Source organism: Aquarana catesbeiana, linkage group LG07 (assembly GCF_042186555.1).
Source record: "Aquarana catesbeiana isolate 2022-GZ linkage group LG07, ASM4218655v1, whole genome shotgun sequence".
In the NCBI taxonomy this organism is placed as follows: domain Eukaryota; kingdom Metazoa; phylum Chordata; class Amphibia; order Anura; family Ranidae; genus Aquarana; species Aquarana catesbeiana.
In genome coordinates this window covers 111563631-111578561 of record NC_133330.1, presented here as the reverse complement: position 1 = coordinate 111578561, position 14931 = coordinate 111563631, and the positions used below count along the sequence as shown (strand labels likewise).

Genomic DNA, 14931 nt, shown 5'->3' with positions numbered 1-14931 from the left:
TAAAAGTGCTTTTACTGCTTGTACAGAATATGTAAATACTTTAACCACTTGATGCCCACGCTATAGCCGAAAGATGGCTGCAGCGCAGGCTTAAATTGCCAGGAGGACGTTCATGAACATCCTGCCCTGCTTGCTCACGCACGGCTCGTGTTGTGATCACCGGCTGATCACGTGACGTCAACATAAGCCGGTAATCGGCTTTTTTTCCCCTCACGCTGACAGTTTGAGCAGAAAAACAAGCTGATTACCGGCTCATGTAAAAGGGACATCGGTCCCACACCGACAGCCACTGCTGCTAAGCAGTGCCCATCAGTGCTGCTAAGCAGTGCCTACCAGTAACCACCATTGCTGCTGATCAGTGCCACCTACCAGTGTCAATGAAGGAGAAAAATTACCTGTTTGCTAAATTCTATACCAAACTATGAAAACTTTTTTGAAAAAAATAATTTTTTTTTGTTTGGGAAAAAATAAACCCAGTGGTGATTAAATACCACCAAAAGAAAGTTCTATTTGTGTAAAGAAAATTATAAACATTGCATATGGGTACAGTGTATGACTGCGCAATTGTCATTCAAAGCGTAACAGCGCTGAAAATTGGCCTGGGCAGGAAGGGGGTATAAGTGCCTAGTAGGCAAGTGGTTGAAATACTTTATAGCCAAAGCTATTTTGGCTGTACTTCTCCTGTAGGTCCCAGAAGTGCAGTTGGTTTTGTAATCCTGTGACCCGTTTTCAGCCATCAGCGGCTGCAGCCTTCAGCTTTTTACAAGCTTTTTAAAAGCGTTTTAGAAATGTATTATAAGCGTTTTACAGCCCCAGACATTTTCGTTTAGCCAATAGAAAGCCCTAGGGGGAGGAGAGAAAGCAAGGGAGTTGTGGGACTTTAAATGAGGTGCATGATAACATACATCTCCATCCCTGAATCAGAAATAACAAAGGGGTTTTTGGGACTTTAAGTGAGGCACAAGACATGTGGTTGGAGAAATTGTAAAATTGTTTAATTGGCTTATAAACAAAGCGTTGAACATGAGTATTTTTATCTATATACACAAGACAATGGCATACAAAAAATAATTCATGTATGTACATGCACACATTTAAAATCGCATAGTATGCTATGGAAGTAATTAGTAGAAAAAGCCAGTGCTTATTGAGTAATGAATACAAATGGGTTATAGGATGCAAATAAATCACAGTAGAGGTCAAGCTATGTGTTGGGAACATGGTGACATTGATAGGCTCGATGCGTTTCGTGGCCAGTTGCCACTCATCAGGACAAAATGCATAGCGTATCTGAAAAAAGGTGCCAAATAGGATCTAATGTTTTGCCCAAATAGTGAGAAAGAAGATAGGAGCAAGGGGAAACAAGTTGTTCAACGCTTTGTTTATATACCAATTAAACAATTTCTCCAACCACGTGTCTTGTGCCTCACTCAAAGTCTCAAAAACCCCTTTCTTATTTCTGATTCAGGGATGGAGGTGCATGTTATCATGAACCTCATTTAAAGTCCCACAACCCTCTTGCTTTCTATATTAATAGGGAAGAGAAAACAAGATGTGTATCTCCCTGGAATACTTGCATATAAATAGTTCTAAATAAGCAGTGTTGTAAGTCAAGATCTGTGAGGCAAGTTTTTCCCGGGAGCCGAGGGAATGAACCTAAGGAGGAAGCGAGCACACCCCCAGGAGCACCCTCCAGACATAATAAGCAAAGGTGAAAAAATTCAGATAGGTCTGTAGAGTAAATGATATTGGACCAATATATGTAACTAGTACCAATATATACATACTGTATTCATGAACTATAAACCAACACCCATTATTGCTATATTGAAAACGTGAAAAGCGTAGTAAATACCAAGTGAAGGGAATCGTACATCACAAAGAGAGAAAAAAAACGAAGAAAAAGAAAATATAGAATGAAAAATAGCATGAAAACCATACAATACCCCAAAGGTTTGAAAGGGTGAAGAAAAACAGAGGTGTGCAGTCTTGGTTATGGAGAGGAAATCACAGGGATAGTTACCCGGTGATATTGCACAGAGACATGCTGTGCATGTGTAAGGAGGAAAGCCAGAGTGTGAACAAGACTTCCAGTGGGGGAATAAGTAACACCTGACAATCCCTGTGCTCCTCCCATACATAATCATGGATAAGAAGCCAACACCCTTTGTTGCCTGGAAAAGTGTAGTGTATACAAAGTGAAAGAAACCATATACCACGAAAGAGAATAAAAAGGTGAAAAATTGCATGAAGATCATGCAGTTTCCCAAAGAGGGGGAAGGGTGAGGGGAAAAAAAAGGTGTGTGATAATGACGATAAAGAGGAAATCGCAGGAATAGTTACCTGGTGACATTGCAGAGCTGTGCTCTGACCCATGATGTGCATGTGTGAGGAGAGAGCCAGAGCGTGAACAAGACTCTTGAGGGGGTATAAGTAATGCTCCACACTCCCCGGGCTCCTCCCAGCGTCACGCTAAGCATGGAAGATCGAGGAGAGATGGCCCACAGCGGCAACCATCCTCTGATGATGCCCAACCCCTCCCCTCATGTACCAGCTAGATGATTAACGCGCCGGCGTCATGACGTCCGCTAGAACGCACAACATATGGTGCGAGGTGTGGTGCCGATGCACGTCAGGGAAAACCCGCCCACCGCGTGAAACACAGCAGGGGGGGCACCCGACATGCATCGCTGCTCCCGGGTATATAGACAGATATGCAGCCCGACAAGTAAACAACTAAAATAGAAACTATCACTAAATATGGAATAATGGATGTGTGTATTCAAAAACTAGACTCTGTAGAAATAGTACAATACAGATGGCATATGCGGACAATATTTATAGTGTCATCCAAATCGTACACCAATATGAATTAATCAAAAAGTAACAAAGTAATCCAGACCAACCAGTCAATTGTTCCTCCATCCCTGTTAATATAGAAAGCAAGGGGATTGTGGGTTAAATGAGGTGTATGATAACATGCACCTCCATCCCTTAATCAGAAATAAGAAAGGAGTTTTTGGGACTTTGAGTGAGGCACAAGACACGTAATTGGAATATAATCAAAGCGTTGAACATCTTGTTTCCCCTTGCCCCTACATTCTTTCTCACTATCTGAGCAAAACATTAGAGCCTATTTGGTACCTTTTTTTCATTGTTTTCAGATACGCTATGCGTTTGCTCCTGATGAGTGGCATCTGGCCATGAAACACGTCAAGCCTATCAATATCATGACATCTCCAACACTTAGCTGTGATTTATTTGCATCCTATAACCCATTTGTATCCATTACTCAATAAGCACTAGCTTTTTGTACTAGTTACTGCCATGGGATGATATGCGATTTTAGATGTGTGCATGTCCATACATGGATTCTTATATATATATATATATGTGTGTGTGTGTGTGTGTGTGTGTGTGTAATATATATATTTAAAAATTTTACAATTTCTCTGACCACGTGTCTTGTGCCTCACTCAAAGTCCCCAAAAAAACTTTTGTTTTTCATACATCATGGGACACAGAGTTAGGCTAATATTCATTACCTACTGGGTTATACTTAATCTCCAGATGAATGGACACTGGTAGACCTAAGGTCTTCAGACAGGACGTGATCCCCTATATAACCCCTCCCATACAGGAATTACTTCAGTTTTTTACTAGTGTCTGCAACGTGGATGGGCACATTTGTTTGAGTTCACTGAGCTCCAGGTCTAGTCCCACAAACGGTTCTTAAATGAATCAAGGGGTTGACCAATCAGGTCCATTTGTCACAGGCTCTATATGCTTAGATAAATGGTACCCAAGCCTCGCAAAGAAGATGCAAGATTCTGCGAGGTTTTGCCTGTAATGCGATCTCCGGACGCTGGACCCTGCAAAGTGGAATCCTGGACACCACAGCGCTAAGGCATTCCTGCAGGGTGCTGTACAGGTCCAAGGGAGTGATCCTAGATGCGGTCCAAGCAAGGGAATTTTTGCCACCCGTAAGGATCAGGTGCATCAGTAAGGGGCACAAGACAACCCTTAATTCGGCTCTGTATGAGTCTTCTAGGGAAGATGGTGTCCTCCGAGGCAGTGCCCTATGGCCAGTTCCACTCCAGGCCTTTACAACAAGACATCTTGTTCGCTTGGAACAGGGCAAGCCCCAGATTATCCAATGTGCTTTATCCTCAGGCATGCTTAAACTGGTGGTTGCAGGATCAGAACCTGCAAAAGGAAAAATCCTTTCTCCCGGTAACTTGAAGAGTACTGACTACAGATGCCAGTCTCTCAGGCTGTTGAGCGACCATAGAGGGGTAATGGTCAAGGACAAAACAGATTCTGCCCATCAGTGTCCTGGAGTTATGGGCAGTACGTCTGGCCCTACGGTGCTGGACGGTGGAGCTTCAGGACTGCCCTATCAGGGTTCAGTCCCACAATGCCATGCAGTGGCCTATATAAACCAAGGTGGTACCAGGAGTTGTTCAGCTCTGAAGGAGGTAAACCATATACTAGCCTTGGCAGATGAACATGTGCCGATTCTATTGACAGTCCATATCCCGGAAGTAGAGAACTGGAAGGCAGATTATCTCAGCCGCCAGCAGATCTGCCCGGGGGAATGGTCCCCACACCCAGAGATGTGACAGGAAATTTGCCAGCGTTTGGGATGGCCGGAGGTCAACCTACTGGAATCCAGGTTAAACAAGCTACAGCAGTTTGTGTCCTGAACAAGAAATCCTCTTGCAATCGGAGCAGATGCTCTGGTAGTTCCTTGGAGCCAGTACTCCCTGGTTTATGCTTTCCCTCCGATCCCTCTCCTTCCACATTTGTTCCGCAGGATTTGGAGAGAGGGGGTTCCAGTCATTCTGGTGGCACCAGCCTGGCCGAGAAGGCCCTGGTTCCTGGAGATTGTGAGACTGACAATAGACGGGCCATGGACGCTTGCTTCCATGTTGCCCTGTTCTACTGTCTCAAGGTCCTATATTCCACCCCAATTTACAGTCTCTAAATTTGACTGCATGAAGCCAGACTGTGGCATCTCTGGACCAGTGGTGTCTACCCTAGTGAATGCTAGAAAAGCTGTCACTAGGAAGATCTATCATAAGGTCTGGAAGATAGCTTGCTGTGAACCCAAAAAATGGCATCCTCAGAAATACGGGATTGGGAGAATTCTCTTTTTCTACAGCCAACTGTGGAAATCAGATTGGCTTTGAGTACAATCAGAGGTCAGATTTTGGCCCTGTCCGTATTCTTCCAAAGGCCTTTAGCCTCCCATTTGCTGATCTGAACCTTTATGCAGGGGGCAACTCGTTTGCTTCCCCCCATTAGGTCATCTATGTGTCCTTGGGACTTGAATTTGGTGCTGTCTGTGTTACAGAAACAACCATTTGAGCCTATCAAGGAAATTCCATTAGACCTGTGGTCACGCACGCTAGCCTTCCTGATGGCCATCACCTCAGCTAGAAGGGTGTAGGTGTTGGCGGCCCTTTCGTACAGGGAACCATATTTGATCCTTCACCACGACAGGGTCCTGTTATGACCTGTTCCATCCTTTTTGCCAAAAGTGGTGTCAGCCTTTCATTTAAATCAGGACAATATATTTTGTCTTCTTTTTTCTCTCAGCCTCCTTGAGCGGAAGAGGGACGACTGCATTCCTTGGACGTTGTCCGGGCAGTCGAGCTTTATTTGTCTAGATCTGTGGAGATCCGAGGATCAGACTCCTTTTTTGTTTTACCAAAAGGACCCAAGAAGGGGCAGACAGCTTCCAAAGCTTCCATTGCCAATTGGGTCCATCAATTGGTCATGCAGGCCTATGGTCTGAAACGTAAAGCTCCTCCCTTTAGAGTGAGTGTAGGGGTGTAGGAACCTCCTGGGCTTTTCGCCATCAGGCATCTGTGGCTCAGATTTGTAAGGCTGCTACCCGGTCTTCAGTGCATACGTTCACAAAATTTTATCAAGTGGATTTTCGAGCAGCCGAGGATTCGGCTTTCGGCCGAAGTGTACTGCGGGCTGCTGTATAAGGTCTGATCCCCATTGTTTGGCAGGGTGTCTCCCTCCCCTCAAGGCTATTGCTCTGGGATGTCCCAGTAGGTAATGAATATTAGCATAACTCTCTGTGTCCCATGATGTATGAAAAAGAAAATAGGATTTTTTCATCGTACTTGTAAAATCCTTTTCTTTGAGTACATCATGTGACACTGAGATCCCTCCCCTCCTTTTTTGAGGTTTCAGTGCTTGCTACAAAACTGAAGTACTTCCTGTATGGGAGGGGTTATATAGGGGATCACTTCCTGTTTGAAGATCTTTGGTCTACCAGTGTCCATTCAACTGGAAATGAAGTATTAAGTAGGTAATGAATATTAGCCTAACTCTGTGTCCCATGATGTACTCAAAGAAAAGGATTTTACAGGTAAGTATGACAAAAAAAATCCTTTTTCTTATAGGGGGAGGAGAGGGAGAGGAAATTAGGGGTGAAGGGCAACTGTTTGAGCAGAAAACGAGTGACAAAACGCTCTTAAAACACTCAAGTCAGGCGTTCCTATTGAAGTCGATGGGGCCAAAAACGCTTGTAATCTGCCAAAAGGAAGCTCGTACTTTTTGAAGCTTCAGGCGTTTTGCGTCAATCGACAGAACGTTCAGATGTGTACAGGGGCCATTGAAATTAATGGTATTTGGCTTGTTGAGCATTTAGAGCTACAAGCTTCAAGCAGAAAATGGCTCAGGTGTAAACGGGGCCTAAAGGAGTCCATACTACTTTTAACCAAATGACCTCCAGAAGGTTTTACCCCCTTCATGACCAGGCCATTTTTTACTATTCGACACTGTGCTACATTAACTAGTAATTGTGCGGTCATGTAATGCTGTACTTAAAGAAAATGTCCTTTTTTCACACAAATAGAGCTTTCTTTTGGTGGTATTTGATCACCACTGGGTTTTTTATTTTTTTGCGATCTCAACGAAAAAAGATTGCAAATTCAAAAAAACAATATATTCTACTTTTTTTCCTACATTCTGCTACTACTCCTGAGTAATACCACATGTGAGAGACTTTTTGGCAGCCTAGCCACATGCAGGCCCCCAAAATCCAGTGATCACCTTCAGTTTTTAAAGGGTATATTTCCTCATGTCACTTCCTCACTACCTATCCGTTTTGGAGGCCCTAAAATGGCAGGATAGTACAACCCCCCCCCCTCTCTCTCTCTCTCTCTCTCTCTCTCTCTCTCTCTCTCTCTCTCTCTCTCTCTCTCTCTCTCTCTCTCTCTCTCTCTCTCGACCCCTTTTTTGGAAAGTAGACACCCCAAGGAATTTGATAAGAGGCATGGTGAGTAGTCCTGGCATTTCAGGGCCTCCGAGCAATATATCATTTAAGTGAAAACCTTGTGTGGAAAAAAAAAAAAAAACATTTTTGTCATTTTCTAGAAACTTAAGGCAATAAATAAAATATTCCATGGACTCCACATGCCTCTTGGCAAATAGCTTGGGGTGTCTACTTTCTGAAAAGGGGTCATTTGGGGGGTGTTTTGTACTATCCTGGCATTTCAGGGCCGTCAAAATTGATAGGTAGCCAGGAAGTGTGATGAGAAAACTACACCCTTTAAAAGCATGAAGGGGCTTATTGTAGCAGAATGTATTTTGTGATGTAATACCACATACAGTGCATCCGGAAAGTATTCACAATGCTTCACTTTTTCCAAATTTTGTTATGCTACAGCCTTATTCCAAAACTGATTAAATTCTTTATTTTCCTCAACATTCTACAAACTAATACCCGATAATGTCTTATAAACTATAAATCTATCTCTGCGCTGGTCTGGTATAGAACTGCTACAACCCAAATCCTGGAAAGGAATATAAAATAAAACAAAAATTACTAATGGTACGCTGTTCCTTTAGATTTGTGAAATCATGTGCTAAAATAGCAGATTAAGTGAGCAAATAAATCTGACACAATCATTCCTATAACTTATGCTCAACCTATGATCAGAGTATATTCATACAGATTATTCATATTTGAGCACCTATAGAAGTGATTGTGTCAGATTTAAATACCCCATAATGACAATGTGAAAGCAGTTTGTTTGAAATCTTTGCAAATGTATTAAAAAACAAAAAATAAATCACATGTACATAAGTATTCACAGCATTTTGCTCAATACTTTTCTGAGGCACCTTTGGCATCAATTACAGCCTCAACCCTTTTTAAATATAGTGCTATGAGCTTGGCCCACCTATTTTTAGACAAATGGGGAGCGTCGGTTCACAGCCATTTTCAGAGCTCTCCAAAAATGTTCAATCGGGTTCAAGTCTGGGCTCTGGCTGGGCCACTCAGACATTCACAGAGTTGTCCCCATAGCCACTCCTTTGTTATCTTGGCTGTGTACTTAGGGTCATTGTCCTGTTGGAAGATGCATCTTCACCCCAGTCTGAGGTCCCGAGCGCTCTGGAGCAGGTTTTCATCAAAGATGTCTCTGTACATTGCTGCATTAATCTTTCTCTCAACCCTGACTAGTCTCCCAGTTCCTGCCGCTGAAAAACATCCTTACAGCATGATGCTGCCACTACCATGCTTCAGTGTAGGGATGGTATTGGCCAGGTGGTAAGCGGTGCCTAGTTTCCTCCAGACATTATGCTTGCCATTCAGGCCAAAGAATTTAATCTTTCATCAAACCAGAGAGGAACCCTCTCTTTAGCTAGTTGAGGGGCGTGACCGGATGTGGGAGTGAGAGGGTGTGTGAGATCTCCTCTCCCTCCGCTCTGACCAGCTAAGCTACAGGCTGAGGAGACTACCGGTATGTCGGCGGCAGCGTAAGTAGCGGAACCCGGCTAAACTACAGCGCTACTGAGCACACCTGATCCCGGCGCAGACTCGGTGGATGGAGCTGAGGTGGGGTGTGAGAGACCCCTACCAGCGGGCCAGCGGCCAAACGAGGAGACGCTTCGGTAGCGGCTACAGCAGCTTCAGCAGCGGCGGTGTCAGTTAGTGTGGCGGTGAGAGAGCCAGGAAGACGGAGCCATAGGGGTGGCATGAGAGGCCCCCCCCTGGCTGTCAGTAGCATCCGAGCAGGCCGAACACAGTAACAGCAGAAGCAGCGATTGAAGTAAGCCAATAAAACCAACAACGTAACGCTGTGAAACTGGAGAGTGACCAAGAAGACGTCAGACATAGGTGAAAACTTTCCTCTTTTTTTTTTACCTCATATACTATGTTTGCTGTGGATGACTCTCATTCCTGGTTCTTGGTTGAAGATTTGGTTTTTGATTGGTTCTTGAAGAAGCTTAACTGAGTTTGCAAGGTGAAAACCTGGTTAAATGTTGCTTTGTTGCCTCATTATTTATTGATCTTAAAGAGGCAGTACCTGAAATAGTGGAAAATAGCAGCCCCAGTCCGAAGTGGGAGACGGACTGGGAGCTGGTGTATGAGGCTCTTTTTTCTTACAACATAAATAGAACCAGTGGAACGGTGGATGCAAGCTGCTTAATTAACATCAGCTGTAAGTGAAACTGCGTTGTTCATGTGTCTGTCCACTGCCCCATGAGCTGCTGGGCCGATGTCGTGGTGACAGAGACAAACGGAGTGCTACCTTGGTGATACCATTTTTGAGTAAAACCAGCAGACCGGGATTGCAATAACCACACATTCTATCTCAAATTACTAAAAGGAAAGGTGTTTTTTTTTTTTTTTTTTTGTTTTTCTCTCCCTTCTCCTACTTTTTTCTTCCCCATGATAATAGCATGGCTGGGAAGCGGGCAGCAGAGGAAAAATTAAACCAGCACCAGTTACAAAATCAGTCACAACAAGCAGGAGGTCAGGTTACACGCTCTGCAAAAAATCAGACAAACCAAGTGAAAGTCGCAGCTGCAGCAGCGGCAGCAACAAAGTTAGAGCGTTTTACTAGGACCTCCCTATCACCAGTAAAATCCCAACAATCAACACAAATAGGTACCTCGGCGGGTAGGAAAAGCCAAAGTAGCGGGTTAATACCGGCCGTAACAAGCCCAATCGCAGTGCCGCCCACAAAAGGCCACGGGGCGGGAAAACTTGATACTACAAGTGATGATACAGAATTCAAAAGGCTACCTAATATAACCGAGGCAGATATGGAGGGAGGCCAAAATGGAGGAGTGGAAGAGCCAACAATGAGGGACCTCCTGTATGCGATAACCGCATGTAAGGAATCAATTTCTGGTTTGGCTACTCAGTTAAAAAGCATAAGGGAGGAACTGGTAGTGATGGGCAGCAGACTGAAAGAAACGGAGGGAAGAACAACAGCCCTAGAGGAGAGACTAAGTTCTGTGGAAGACGTGCTATCCCCGCTTAGACAAGACATAACTGATATAAAGAAATACATAAAAAATCAATCAGCTAAAATAGATGAACTAGAAAATAGAAACCGGAGAAATAACATAAGAGTAATAGGCATGCCTGAACGGAGCGAGGGATCTGACTCTATAGAATTTCTGGAGGGATGGATCAAGGAAACATTTGGGACTACATCTTTTTCTCCTTTCTTCAGCATTGAACGTGCCCATCGAATCCCCTTTAAACCCCGACAAGGCAAGGAGTACCCGAGACCTATAATTATGAAAATGTTTAATTTCAGAGATAAAGTATCTTTGCTTCGGAAGGCGAGAGAAATGAGAGAGATCTTATATAGAGGGGTAAGAATTTCATTATAGCAGGACTTTTCTCCGGACCTGCAAAAACTCAGGGCGGCATATATGCCGATTAAACGTGTGCTACAGCAAAAAAAGATGGACTATGCATTACTGTACCCCGCCCGCATGAGAATAACCACAAGGAATGGGACCCTTTTTTTTGATTCCCCCCGAAATGTGGAAGAATGGCTGGAGAATACAGAGAGAACAATACGGAATGCAGGAGAAGAGAGACTAGAGACTAATTAGATCTTGGTTTTTTTTTTTGCATTAGGGAGGAGGGAAGGGAAAGGGGAAACAGAGATAATAAGTAACACATTAAGAAATAAGTAAATAACAAACCACAAGTAAAAGTAAGAATCAGGGAGTGATGTAGGGACAGGTTATAAAATAGTAGAGGTTAGAGTACACTTATTAAAACACATCGAGTCGACACGATAAACTATTTTGCTTATGAATATAAAAAATTAAAACATATGAATGGCACTAATAAGGTCAAAGGAATAGGATTATAAATTAGTAAAGGTTTGATATACACTCTTTAGAACACATTGAGCTGACACGATAAATTGTTTTGTTTATAAGCACAAAAAATTAGAACACATGAATAGCACTAATTATGGTCAGAGAGGGGGGGGGGGGGCGAGATAGGGACCCCTGGGGTAAGGGGGTATTGAAATGTATGGCACGGGTAAGCTATGCCAGTGCAGTTTGGGGAATGAGAGCAAGTGGGAGGTCAGGAACATAGCCCCTAGGGTAGGCCCAGTTGGGCAGGGAGGGAAGGTAGGGGGTGGGTGGGCGAGAGGGTGGGGGAGGCAGGAGGGCATGGGGGGGGAAAGGGGGAGGAGAGGGGAGGGTGGCAAGGGAGGTAGGGGAGGGGTGGGTGGGAAAGGTACAACTCAAACAAATAGTGAAAAACACCACAAACATAAGTTTATTCACAAATACCTCTTACGTTTCACCACTGATGGCGGGGGGATTAGGAGGAAGGCTGATAGATACGTATTACACACTGAGGGGACCCAAGGGGTAGGAAAAATTCGGAAGGATAATTGTATTTTCACTTTTTGCTTATGTTGTTGTCTTTGGCCTTATAATTATTTGAACTGGTATGACTCCCTATATGAGTAAGGAAAAGGGGAAAAAAAAGGGTCTACTTCTAATGACATGGAATGTGAGAGGGTTGAGGGATAGAGACAAGAGAAGTGCAATGTTTAAATATTTTGATAAAATGAAACCTCAGATAATCTGTTTACAAGAAACACATTTGTGTCCAGACTCTGTTCACCTATTGCGTTCAAGGAGATACCCGACACAGTTCCATTCCATGCACACCTCATATTCAAGGGGAGTTAGTATTGTGGTCTCCTCGGATGTCTCCTTTGAATGCATAGAACAGAGGGTGGACAAGGAAGGAAAATTTGTTTTTTTGCTGTGTAAAATTAACGGACTAAAGTGCATAATTGCATCTATATACATACCCCCACCATTCTCACCAGTTCCACTTGGGTGTCTATCACAATTTATAGCTTTGCACCCGGATGTCCCGGTGTTAGCACTGGGTGATTATAATAACATTTTAGACAACTCCCAAGATAGAATGTCCGTGACACCTAGAATTACGAGACAGACAGTTGGCAGGACGGCTTTTGCTGCCCTGCTTACGGAAATAGGACTCCGGGATGTATGGAGAGAGAGACATGAAAAGGACAGATGTTACTCGTGTTACTCTGCATCACACGATGGTTTTTCCCGTATCGACCTGGGTTTAGGGAATGAGGCACTCTTGCAGCTAGTAGAGGACTCAGCGTATGAGCCACGCCTACTATCCAACCATTCCCCATTTTGGGTACGGTTAGACACCACTCGAATGCCGGGGCGACCATTATGGAAGGTGAACCCCTACTGGTTAACTTTGTTTCCGCAGGCAGATAGAACAAGAGAGGCACTACGGGAGTTCCTGCAATTTAATAGGGGATCTGCCAGTGCTGTGGTAGTATGGGATACACTCAAGGCATTCTTGAGGGGATGTCTCATTAAAGAAATTGCGGGAATTAAAACACGTTCCAGGGAATGGGAGAACAGGGTACAGGAAGAACTGAAAGAAAGGGAACAGGCCCTAATAAGAGATCCATCAAAACCTAATCAAGAATCCTGGAAGGAGGCACAATTGGTATATAACTCGGTTTGGTTATCAGCAGCAGAGAAGAGAAGATACTTTCAGCAACAAAGTTACTTTGAAGAAGGGGAAAACACTGGTCGTCTTTTAGCCCTTATAGCCAGAGAGCAACGAGATTCTACTAATATCCTGGCTGTGAGGGCTAAATCTGGGGAGAGGCAGACCCTTAGCTCAGATATTCTGAGCAGCTTTCAGCAGTTCTATAGGGATCTGTACTCCAGTAAAACTAGTTATACTCCATCTGATTTGGTACGGTTTTTACAAACCTGTCCGCTCCCGCAGTTATCGGAGGCAGACGGGGAATTGTTAAACCGCCCAATTACATTAGTGGAACTGAGAGAAGCACTGGAGGGGACAAAACACCACAAATCACCAGGCCCAGACGGGATTCCGGCAGAGGTATATTCCCATTATAGGGAGGACCTCCTACCATCATTATTGCAGGCCATAAGGGAGGCTGAGGAAGTGGGCTATCTACCAGATAGCATGCACAAGGCAATAATAACAGTAATTTTAAAGCCTGGGAAAGATAAACTCCTATTGGATTCATACCGCCCAATTTCGCTATTAAATGCGGATGTTAAATTGTTTGCCAGTGTTTTGGCTAAAAGGTTATCTCGAGTGATTGGCAAGCTGGTCCACTGTGATCAGTCTGGTTTTATACCTACCCGATCTACATCGGATAACATAAGGAGACTCTACATGAACCTGCAGATGCCAGTGGACAACCCGGGGGGTAGGGCCATTCTGTCACTGGACGCCTCAAAAGCGTTTGATAGTGTGGAGTGGCCCTACCTCATGGAAACACTTAAAAGATTTGGTTTGGGAAGTAAGTTTGTATCTTGGGTAGAGATACTTTATTTCAAACCCAGAGCCAGAATACGCATCAATAATAATCTTTCGCCTCCATTTGAATTGCATAGGGGGACTAGACAGGGTTGCCCACTGTCTCCATTGCCTTGGCAATAGAGCCTTTAGCCATAATGATCCGGAATTCAACGGAGGTGGTGGGGTTCCGTAGACATCAGAGAGAAGAAAAAATATCTTTGTACGCAGATGATGCACTTATATATCTGGGCGATATGACTTCATCTCTGCGGGCAGTAATGGAGATAGTGGGAGAATACGGCAGTTTCTCAGGCTTTGATATTAACTGGTCAAAATCAACTCTAATGCCCATAGACCAGCCGAGGGACCGACTACCTGTGGGAGCGGAACAAATAGCAATAGTTAATAGCTTTAAGTATCTGGGAGTAATGGTTTTCCCGAATCCGGCCGAGTATCTTCGGTTGAATTTGGAGCCATTGCTCTCTAGACAGAAAGAAAAAAGCAACAGCTGGTGCAGGCTCCCCCTATCAGTTATAGGACGAGCTAACTTAATAAAAATGGTGTGGGCACCACAGCAATTATACGTCTTCCATAATTCACCGGTATGGATACCAAAAAAGTGGTTTAAGCGAGTTGATACACTAATGAGGGAACTGATATTGAAAAAAAAGGCACCCAGAATTAGCTTGGAAACATTGCAATATGAAAAGGATAGAGGAGGACTGGCAATACCCAACTCTAAGCTGTATTTTTTGGCATCACAGCTACAACAAATGGCAGGGTGGGGTCGAAAGGGGAATGAGGACCCTACATATAAACTGGTGACCATATTGGAACCCACGCTAGAAGCGGCCTCACATTTGGAAATGGACTTGCCAAGTATGAAAGGGGTAGAACCTATAAATACGCTTTTTAAAAAGGTATGGGGAGAGGTTCGGAAAGCGCTAAAAATAACAGGCGTGCTCCCATTCACGCCGATTTGGCATAATAGAAGATACCCCGAGATCCAGGAACTACAAGGGTTTACACACTGGAAAGAAAAGGGGATTCAGTTCTTCCCACAATTATATGAGGGAGAGGTACTGAAGACATATGAACAACTATGCAGGGAATTCCATTTGAACCCGAGGGATTTCTTTCAATACCTACAACTTCGCCATGCGTTACAGGCACAACAAATAACACATTCTCAGACAGTACCAACAGTATCACTCTTGAGTGAGGTTTTTTGGGCAGATACAAGGAAAGGGTTAATATCAAAAATATATAGGGAGTTGCTGAGATCAGTT

At 43.9% G+C, this 14931-nt stretch overlaps 1 protein-coding gene across 4 annotated transcripts in view; it reads left to right on the top strand.

Moving 5' to 3' along the window:
* Positions 1-14931, top strand: part of ZC3H7B (zinc finger CCCH-type containing 7B) — a 560902-nt gene that overhangs the window by 344493 nt on the left and 201478 nt on the right. The window lies entirely within an intron of this gene.